Here is an 11,265-nt window from a genome sequence, read left to right on the forward strand (position 1 = left end):
ATATGTAAATTCGGTCTCTACCAGCAAGTAGGGCGGCTACTTGCTGGTAGCTGCTGCAGAAATCCGCCCCCTCGTCGTGTTGATTGACAGGGCCAGCCGGGATCTCCTCCTCCGGCCAGCCCTGTCGGCATTTCAAAAATCGCGCGCCTGTGTTGATTCGGCGCAGGCGCTCTGAGATGAGGAGGCTCGTCTCCTCAGCACTCCCTCAGTGCGCCTGCGCCGATGACGTCTTCTATTTCGGTGATGTCATTGGCGCAGGCGCACTGAGGGAGTTCTGAGGAGACGAGCCTCCTCATCTCAGAGCGCCTGCGCCGAATCAACACAGGCGCGCGATTTTTGAAATGCCGACAGGGCTGGCCGGAGGAGGAGATCCCGGCTGGCCCTGTCAATCAACACGATGAGGGGGCGGATTTCTGCAGCAGCTACCAGCAAGTAGCCGCCCTACTTGCTGGTAGAGACCGAATTTACATATTATAAAACTTTGTTTTTTGCAGAAACTGCTGGATCAAAGTAAGTAACACAATTATATTGTCATATATCGCAATATAACTAATTTCACTAGCCCAAAAAAAAATAATCACTTTAGTGGGGTGACAGAAGCCCTTTAAAGTCTCATAATGATATATCATAGTATACTGTACTATTAGATGCAATAACAGATCCGGCATGTATGTATGAAATAGTCGGATTGATGGTTGAGAACAATTGAGATCTAATATACTTTTGCATCTGTGAGAGTATCTTCATGTATATAGAGGCAAGTTGAGACAGAAAAGAAAGTGAGAAAGAAGGGAGGGGAGGAGAGTCAGAGGGTAAATTGGGTAAGGGGGGGGGGGGGAGTATTTTGGCAGCTTACATCATATTACTACATAAGTAATCTCACCAAAACAGGATACTGATGTAGAGTTTGACTGAGTGTGTCAATCTATCCTATAGGGTTGTGTTATCAAACGTAGCATTCACAGTCTATCCGCCTCGCCATAATACCCTGAGTACCAGGAAACTCAATACTATCCGTGTGATCATAGCTATCGGAGAAATTTCTGAAGGTTTTCCAAGGCTTCCATATATCTTCGAACTGGAGAGGTGTTCGGGAGTCCCAATGTGCAATTTGTTCTAGGCGGTATAGTTGATCGCATCTTTGGATCCAATTTTGAACAGTAGGTGGATCTGGCTGCTTCCAACATACTGCTATCAGCAATCTAGCAGACGCCGATAGGATGCTGCATAGTGTTCGTGTATATTTAGGGCACTTGAAACTCCCGATCATCCCAAAAAGGCACAGTTTAGAAGAGGTGGGAACTTGAATACTGCAAATCTCTGATAAAGTCTTGCAAAACCTCTGCCAATAAGGAGCAATTTTAGGGCATTTCCACCAGATGTGGCCATGTGTGCCTATTTCAGACCTAATTCTCCATCAGGGCTGCATTCTGGAAACATATGGGCGAGACGCTGAGGTGTGTAATACCATTGCGTTAGTAATTTGTAGCTATTTTCCTGTAGTTTAACACACCTGGACACCTTGGAAGGGGCTGTCAGAGCGTAATGCAGCTCTTTTCGGGAGAATTTAATGTTTAATTCTGACTCCCAATGCGTAATATAAGGGTGCGATTTAGGACGTATTAGGGCAATTAAAAGATTGTATAATTTGGATATTTTTCCTTTAGGTAATTTTATTTGAAGGGTTAATTTTTCAAATTCTGAATGCTCTTGTGGGCCGGAGATTTTCTTAACATGTTTTTTTTATGGATTGAATAAAATATGCTATGTGAAATGTGGATAGATTAGCCATTGAGGGATGACCTCGCAGGGATTTGGGAATTTTTTTTATAACCTAACCCTGACTTATACTTCTCAACAACATTGTCCCCTACTTGTTTGGAGAGTTCCTTGGTCTTCATGGCAGTGTTTGGTTAGTGATGCCTTTTTGCTTAGGTGTTGCAGCCTCTGGGGCCTTTCAAAAAAGGTGTGTATATGTAATGACAGATCATGTGACACTTAGATTGCACACAGGTAGACATCATTTCACTAATTATGTGACCTCTGAAGGTAATTGGTTGCACCAGAGCTTTTTATGGGCTTCTGAACAAATACATACTCACATGTCGTGCCTTTTCATAGGTAAATACATTGATATCCAATTCATTTTTTAGTCAAGATGGATGTTCATTACCTTTAAGAGCCATGCTCACTATAGTTACAATTTTGTATGTCTTGAGAAGGCCAAAGTAAGGTCACACGAAGGTTTCTACTTTTTAGTGTTATTCTTCTCATGAATGTACCAGTCTGAGAAGAGGCCTTCTTATCTACTTAAAAATTTATGACGGGAGGTAAAGATAAGCTCTATGCAGCTGGTGATAATTACCTATACAATTAGGCATTTATCAATGAAGCAAATATATAGTATTCATGTATTCATTTAATGAACCTTAGTCCTTAGCATAAGACAATCAGTAGAACATATAATATATATTATACTGTTATATGTTATGAAGACAACATGTATCCAGTATAGGGCTGCAACGATTAATCGATGTAATCGATTATATTCGATAACTGGATTCGTTGTCGACGAATCCAGTTATCGAATAATCGCCGATTCGTTGCTATTCGGGCGGGCGGTCGCTGCATCTTTATTTTACCTTTTTACAATGACGCTCCCGCTCCTGTAACAGCCAGGCAGAGCGGACGGCGGCGTAACGTCACTCACTCACGTGACACGCCTGCTCCGCCTCCTTCATTCATGAAGTGGGCGGAGCAGGCGCGTCACGTGAGTGAGTGACGTTACGCCGCCGTCTGCTCTGCCTGGCTGTTACAGGAGCGGGAGCGTCATTGTAAAAAGGTAAAATAAAGATGCAAGCATCGGGGCCGGGGCTGTTAGGGGGAAGGGAGGGGAGGGGAGGGGGGGGGTCTGTCTATGGCACTGCTATGGGAAGGGGGGTCTGTGTATAGCACTGCTATGGGGAGGGGGGAGGATCTGTCTATGGCACTGCTATGGGGAGGGGGGTCTGTGTATAGCACTGTTATGGGGAGGAGGGGGGGTCTGTGTATGGCACTGCTATGGGAAGGGGGATCTGTGCACTGTTATGAGGAAAGGGATCTGTGCACTGTTATGCCCATAACAGTGCACATATCCCCCTCTCCATAACTGCGCCACCCACAGATCCCCCTCTCCATAACTACGCCGTCCACAGATCCCCCTCTCCATAACTGCGCCGTCCACAGATCCCCCTCTCCATAACTGCGCCGTCCACAGATCCCCCATAATAGTGTCGTCCACAGATCCCCCATAATAGTGTCGTCCACAGATCCCCCATAATAGTGTCGTCCACAGATCCCCCATAATAGTGTCGTCCACAGATCCCCCATAATAGTGTAGTCCACAGATCCCCCATAATAGTGTCGTCCACAGATACCCCATAATAGTGTCGTCCACAGATCCCCCATAATAGTTTCGTCCACAATTTGTTTTAATATGGCCTTTGAACATAATTTTTCAAGTAAGATCATATAAACCTCTCTGTTTTGTAATTTTGTCGTTTTTCCCGATTAATCGATTAATCGTAGAAATTAATCGGCAACTAATCGATTATTCAAATAATCGTTAGCTGCAGCCCTAATCCAGTATATTATATATATTTCTCATTAGGAGAATCTTTGTCTGTGAAGATGTGTGTTTTGTAACAATTATTCACCTCTTTGGTATGAGAGGAGGTACTGATATCTCTGAGTAAACAAAATCAGTGAAGTTATTTACGATACACAAATAAACAGTGTGAAAAACATTCAGGGAAGACGCCTAGAGGTCTGTCTCTAATTGCTACAAGTGTCAAATCTAATCCCTATAGCCTTGAATTAAAGCTTTTAAGGTCAATTGTATATTATACCTTTATTCAGACTTACAGAAGTTAACCCTTTATACTAGGATGCAAATAGCTTACACAGCAGTGCCACCTAGGTATGAGTAGGTGACATTACAACAGTAGCAAAAGTGCATTCTGGGTAAGGTTATGATGTCATTTCTTATCAATGATCACACCCATCCGACAATGATTGGAAAGCTCCAAACTAGGAAGGTGTGTCTAACTGATAAGTTTGTGTTCATAAACCATACACAGGACAGTGGGGGAGGGATGAGACAGAGAAGAGACACAGACAAGAAAGAGGAGAGGAGAGAGAAGTGGAGCTCTCTAGAGGGGTCTATCAAGATGAAAGCCATGGTGAGATGTGCTATGATGGACCACCCAGCTTTCCTAGGAGCAGAAGTGAGATTTCCACTAGGACTTGGTAAGAGACACAGAAAATTATATTTCATTTTATTAAGACTAATTTGATAGTGTGGGTGAAATTATACCATCTAGATTGGCGAATAAATACATTAATTAATTGATCATCTCCATATTGAGATGTAGTTTTAGGATATTGTGAGGCTTCATTCTACCTGCAGAAGAATCAAGACTCATAATCTAGCATTAAATAATTGCTTAGATATATATATATATTGATAGAACATTCTTCGCCAAGCTAAGTGATGGATTCCCACAGGAAAGACATATTTCAAAGTCCTTCCTAATTAAGATATGATCTAGCAATGATCCTAGATCCCTGTTATTTGTCCTAATAATCTTACCAAAGTCATATGTGTGAAAATAGTCCAGGATGGGGCGGAAGGATACAGTTATCTCTTCTAAGCTATATCCTTGAATGGATTTGCCCATGCCTGAAGTCATGTGATGTGTAGTTGGTTAGAGGGGGGAAGAATGTATTTAGCATTCCATATTGATGTCTAGGAATAGACATGCCCATCCTGATATCATGAGGTTTTCTCTGAACAAAAGTAATATATATACGTATAACTTATGTTCCTACTTTGATATCCTAACCTAATAGCTTGGTTATAATGTGACAAGTTATTTCCACTCACATGTATTGTTAAGCTTGTAATGCTTTATATTAACGCTATATATATTCATTTGCATGTATCATTGTGTTTATTTACTTATATATGTTTATAATCTTGTAACCAATAAATCTGCATATTTTTATAAAACTGGTGTATTGTTGTATAATGCAGAACTACATGTTTTATCATTAACGTCATCTCACGTCAAAAAGAACTTATTTATCTGAGGAAATAGTCGGCCTCAGATGTGAATGGTATCAATTAGGTTGTCTACGATTCACCAGGTCATGATTTTAAGAATTTATGACAAATTTTATAAAATTAATTTTTTATGATTAATTATTTTTATGACCGTAATTAATAATTCTTAATTGAATTATTACAACCCGACACACATGACAATTTTCTGTTTTCTATTTCTAAACAATAATTTTATTTATATATTTTTCTCATTTCACTTCACCAACTTAGACTATTGTGTTCTGATCCATAACATATAAGACAGATTAACAAGACATTGAACTTAAGGCTGTAATGTAACAAAATACGAAAAAAGTCAAAGGGGTGAATACTTTTGCAAGGCACTGCATATATATATATTTGTAGAAGTAAATCATGTGCCCCCTTAGATGTCTCTTCTCAAAACTAAATAAATGTAATTCTTTTAATCTTTCTTCATAACTAAGACCATGCCCCTTATCAGTTTAGTCGCTCTCCTCTGTACTTTTTCCAGCTGCAGCGAGTCCTTTCTATGGACTGGTGCCCAGAACTCAACTGCATATCCCAGATGAGCCCGCACCAAAGCTTTGTAAAGTGATAATATTACATCACTGCCCCGTGAGTCCATGCCTTGTTTAATAAATTGAACCATAAATCTCCCTACACATTGCTTAAATTGCTAGATTTATATCAAGCTGGCAGCTCAAGGGTGTCCTCTCTTCAGCAGCTTTCTCCCTATTACAGCGCAGAAGGCAGTTGAAGGATGAAACTAAACATGTGCAGCCATCTCAGTGAGCCAGACAAAGAAAAAAGAATAAAACAAACAGCAGGTGGCGCTATACAGAAAGATTTCAGTGAATAACTCAGTGGCTATGCTATATTCCACCAATAGCTGCTTATTTGTGCAGTGTAAGAGGTTCCCAGATTTCAGCCAGGGAACACTGTTACAGGAGTGCATGGCTCCCGCAACCAGACTGCTCACATGCTGTGGTCACATTTGACCACAGCATCTGAGGGGTGAAATGTATGCGATCAGCCTCATAGCTATATTTCCTTTATTTCACTCTCAGGAAGGGGTGAAATAAAGGAAATATATTTTATGGACTGGTGAGTGCCCCGATACATTTTTCTCTGCTGTTGTAGCACTTTTTTAAACTCTATTCAAAATGTGAAGTAAATTATTTTGGTCATATGCTTTAGTGGGCACGGGCAGAGCAGCGATGTGCTATTTAAGCTCCTGTTCTGCACTCGCTCTACTCTAATAGTCTGCATACCACATCAGTACAGGCTATTAGTGGAGCGAGCGCAGGGCAGGAGCTCACATAGCACATCGCTGCTTCACTAAAGCCTCAAATGTTATCAATTTCACCAGGCAGCCGGCCGGATACTTGAGAAGAGATGCCATGCTCCGGCCTGTACAGCGATGGGGAATCCGTACTCCAGTACTCAGAGAACTTATTGCAAAGTGTTATAGGCACCCAAACTTCAGGTGGCTATTTCACTATGAAAAGTAATTAAAAAAAAGGATATTAAAAAAATAATTTCCCTTACATTTAGAATACATTTTAATAAAGTGTATTTGAAGGTTTAAAGGGGTTGTCTCTCTTCAGTAAATGGAATTTATCATGTAGAGAAAGTTAATAGAAGACACTTACAAAAGTATCGTGATCCTTTGCTGGCTAAATTCATTTTTCTATTACATTATACACTTCTTGTTTCCAGGGGTTATGAGCACCCTGCAATCTAGTAGTGGTGGTCATGCTTGCACACTATGGGAACAAGCACCAGCCTCTGGTGGCCAGAACTTAGGTAGCGCGTTAGTGCTTCTTCCTATAGAGTGTAAGCATGACCACTGTTGATGGATCGCAGGGTGGTCGTAACCCCTGGAAACAAGCAATGTATAATGTGATGGAAAAAATGAATCAAGCCAGCAAAGAAAGCAATATGGAGAATCATAATACATTAGTAAGTGCCTTGCATTAACTTTTTCTACATGATAAATGCCATATGCTGATGTGAGACAACCGCTTTAAGTACACTTTAAGGGTTCAAGAAATAAGAGCCCTTTTTTTTTTTTACCATATTAATAATTTGATCTGATTCTAATTGGTTGCAGCTGAATTTTGCCTAAACTTACCCTAAAAGGGGTATTCCCATCTCGGAAAATGGGGGCATATCGCCACCTCTGGGACCCACACGGCATGGCATGCATGGCCACCCTCAATTCGCTTCTATGGGACCGCCGAAAATAGCTGAGTGCTGGCTTGGCTATTTCCTTCGGCCCCATAGAAATGAATGGAAGCGCACAGCGCTTGTGCGCCCCCCACTACCATTAACTTCAATGGGGTTGACGGAAATAGTCAGGCCAGTGCTTGGGTATTTTTGCCGGCCCCATAGAAATCAATGGAGGGTGGCGGTGCGCCCTCCTTCACTTTGCCAGCTCGGATTACGAGATACATTTGGGTCCCAGAGGTGGGACCCTGTGAGGGATGAGAATCCATATTCTATAAACATGTCCTCCATCTTGTGTATATGGGATATTTAGGTCAGGTCCTAAATGGAGCTTACAGGGTTAAATAGACACATAATAATGTCTAAAAACAAGGTCAAAAAGTCAGTTTATGTGTGTTGGGGGGGGGGGGGGGGGGAGAGGAGAGAGGAATGGAAACATAGCTTCTATGGTCTTATGATCTATATCTTATATTATGCAATGGTCTTTTCCCATATATTGTGAGCTTGTCTTTGAAATAAAGAGAAATCAGATACAACTACAGTATATACAATGCTTGTGTCAGTTTCCGAGAGCTCAGATCCCTTTTAATTTGGATTCCAGCAATCATAGGTGAAGGGATATTTCCCTAACAGACCCACACCTATCAGACAGTGGGGATATATACTAGCAATATGCCCCCATTGTCTGAGATGAGAATACCCCTTTAAAGGGGTTGTCTCACTTCAGTAAGTGGCACTTATCTTGTAGAGAAAGTTAATACAAGGCACTTACTAATGTATTGTTATTGTCCATATTGCCTCCTTTACTGGCTGGATTCATTTTTCCATCACATTATACACTGCTCGTTTCCATGGTTACAGACCACCCTGCAATCCATTAGTGGTGGTCGTGTTTGCAGAATTTAGGAAAAAGCACTAGCCTATGCGCACTCCCATGGTCCCAGCCACCAGAGAGGCTGACGTTTTCTCCTATAGTGTGCAAGCACGACCACCACTGATGGATTGCAAGGTGGTCGTAACCGTGGAAACGAGCAGTGTATAATGTGACGGAAAAGTGAATCCAGCCAGCAAAGGAAGTAATATGTATAATCACAGTGCATAAGCAAGTGGCTTGTAATAATTTTCTCTACATGATAAATGCCACTTACCAAAGTGAGACAACCCCTCTAATAAAGTAATTTTTATATTGTGATTACCTCATCTTTCTTTATACCCTGTTTAAATGAAGGTCAAATATTGTTATATCTAATATACTATTATCATAGCTATTATTTATTTGAAAGCACAATTAATTCCAGGGTGCTGTACATCTAAGATAATATAAAACACAATTACAATAGGCATGAACTTGTAACAGTGGTGTGTCCTTCCTGCGCACTGTATCTAATACACATACCTGTAGATACACAGTTGTATCCAGCCCTGTAGCATATACACACACACCGTATAGAGGTACACTGTATATAACACACACAGGACCACCCAAGATTATATGGAAAGTGGTCTACTAGAGGGATGGTCCTCTCAAAGAAAATAGCTAGTGTACATAATACAGGATGGGACTAAAAAATCACAGTACATGTGGTCAAGGGATGGTCTTCTCAAATTTCTTTCACTAATTGTATATGGATACACACTGAAATAATAAACTAACATTACTATCTATATACACTATAAAATGCACACAATACAAACATGCTACATCTGGGTGTATTATTACATGCAGTATAATAATCACAAGGACATGATAACAATAAATACCAGTCACACTTATCCTGATCACAGACCTCTGGTGGGCTGAAGGACCTTTGATTATGTCAAGATCATGTGACCGGTCACATGTATAGGAGAGTGCAGTTGAATCTAAAGGACCTTTGATGATGTCATGACCATGTGAGCAGTCACATGAGCTTCAGGGTTTGTCTGCACTGTATTAGGTTACATTCACATTTTAGGCATATTCTCTGGTTTTCTGTTCTTGTCTAGGACCAGGATCATGTGATGGATGCCAGAGGCACAGGGTGGACCCTATTGACTATAATGGGGTCTGTCATTCTGCCATACTGCAGAGAGCTGTGGTATTTTGTTCCACATTTTTGTCTGACTCTGTGATGGGGGTTTCTAATGGCTATTTCACAGGAGCGGATCCGCTGCGTGAGAGAGAGCCAAGTCCCATTCCGGACAGCAGAGACACTGACCATTAACATGATTGATAATGCTCCGTGCCTCTGTGTGATCTTTTTACTACAAAATCACTGTGAGATAAAGTTGTCACCGTGATTTTGTATTAAAAAGGTCACAGAGAGGCACGGAGCGTTATCAATCATGTTAATGGTCCATGTCTCTGCTGTCCGGAACGGGGCTTGGCTGTCATTCACGCAGCGGATTACCTGCACGGCATGCGCTCGTGTGAAAGGGGCCTAACAGAACATATGTTACAAATGGGAACCTGGCCTAATACACAGTCTACATTGTATGCTTCCTTCATACCTCCCACCTTTTGAAAAATAGAAAGAAAGACAATATGTGCGGCAATTTTTTTAGATGCCTCTAATTTCACTTAAAACATAACGATACACACCCATTCCCCTTAATGCCCCCACATAGTAATTATTCCCCCTTTGTGCCAGCACACAGGGGCACCCTCACAGTAGTTATATGTGCCCCTTCCAGGAACGGACTGGTCATAGACCCGTGACAGGGTCACCTGAGTCCTCATCACAGCTGCTGGCTAGGTACATACTACCTGGGGCACTATAGGGGTCATTATTAGAGGAAGTCCAGGCAGCATGTAAAGGTCTGGCTGGTTTGGTGCTATGGTCCAGATCTCACCTCTTAAGTCCCCTGCTCCTTATCTTAATTAGAAGACAGAATGTGGCAGCTATTGATGGCCACCACAGAGGGACAATCTTCTGGGGAGGTATTTTGTGTTTGCTGCAATGTGGTATTTGGTTCCTTGGGATAATATTCTGTGTTGCAATGTGGTATTGCTGGCCCTGCCAACTTGTGCTGGCCCCATCTACTTGTTGCCCCGCCGTCTGTCAATTTGGATGGCTATGTCCTATGGGCACAGAGACAGCTGAGAGTGGGACATATCTCAGCTGTTCCTGGACCGCGGGACAGCCACTGAAATCCAGGACTGTCCAGCTGGATCTGGGGCAGTTGGGAGGTATGCTTTGATACAGAGTTCTGCAGTGAGCATCGTACACACGTCCTGGATCTCCCAACTATACTTGATCCAGCAGGACAGTGCGTTGCTTCATGTCCCACTTTCAACTGTATCTGCATTCTTCAGATGGAAATGGTAAAGCAGGGAGCTGTCAGAACCACACCCTGTGACCACTCCTGTCAGCAGCTTAGGGCAGATGCAGTGGAACATACCTCCCAACTTTAGAAGAGGAAGAGAGACACTATGTGCAAAGCACGCCAAGGCAATTTTTTTCCGCACTAGGCCACGCCTCTAGCTCCACCCAAAACATAACTAAACACCTAATCCCACCCAGTCCACTTAATGCCTCCACATAGTAATTATTCCCTCTTTATGTCACCACACAGTAATTATGCCACCTCACAATAGCAATGCCCAGAGTTGTGCCCCCTCACAGTAGTTATCCTAAGTTATGTGCCCCCTCACAGTAATATGCCCAAGACTGTGCCCCCTCAAAGTAATATGCCCAGTAAAGTGTCCCCCTTCACAGGCAGTAAAAAATAAATAAATAATAATCTCCACTTACTATCCTTGTTCCCCAGGACACGGAGCTCCCAGCTGGCCCTGCACCCTGCCCAGACCTGCAGTGTAGAGTGCAGGCAGTGGGTCAGAATGATGGAGCAGGGAGCGGACAGACAGCTCTCTGCTTCATCATTGCAGGCAGCTGTGTCTGCTTTCTGCCAGAGAGCAGGACATACCTCTC

At 42.3% G+C, this 11,265-nt stretch overlaps 1 protein-coding gene across 1 annotated transcript in view; it reads right to left on the reverse strand.

The window, feature by feature from the left end:
* Positions 1-9,181, reverse strand: part of LOC122941339 (gastrula zinc finger protein XlCGF26.1-like) — a 67,637-nt gene extending 58,456 nt beyond the window's left edge. The window contains exon 1 of the mRNA XM_044298483.1: positions 9,142-9,181. The gene's annotated coding sequence lies outside the window, so the exon portion shown is untranslated. The remainder of the gene's footprint in view (positions 1-9,141) is intronic.
* Between the last annotated feature and the right edge of the window lie 2,084 nt (positions 9,182-11,265).

The sequence above is a fragment of the Bufo gargarizans genome, chromosome 6 (genome assembly GCF_014858855.1).
Source record: "Bufo gargarizans isolate SCDJY-AF-19 chromosome 6, ASM1485885v1, whole genome shotgun sequence".
Classification (NCBI taxonomy): Eukaryota; Metazoa; Chordata; class Amphibia; order Anura; family Bufonidae; genus Bufo; species Bufo gargarizans.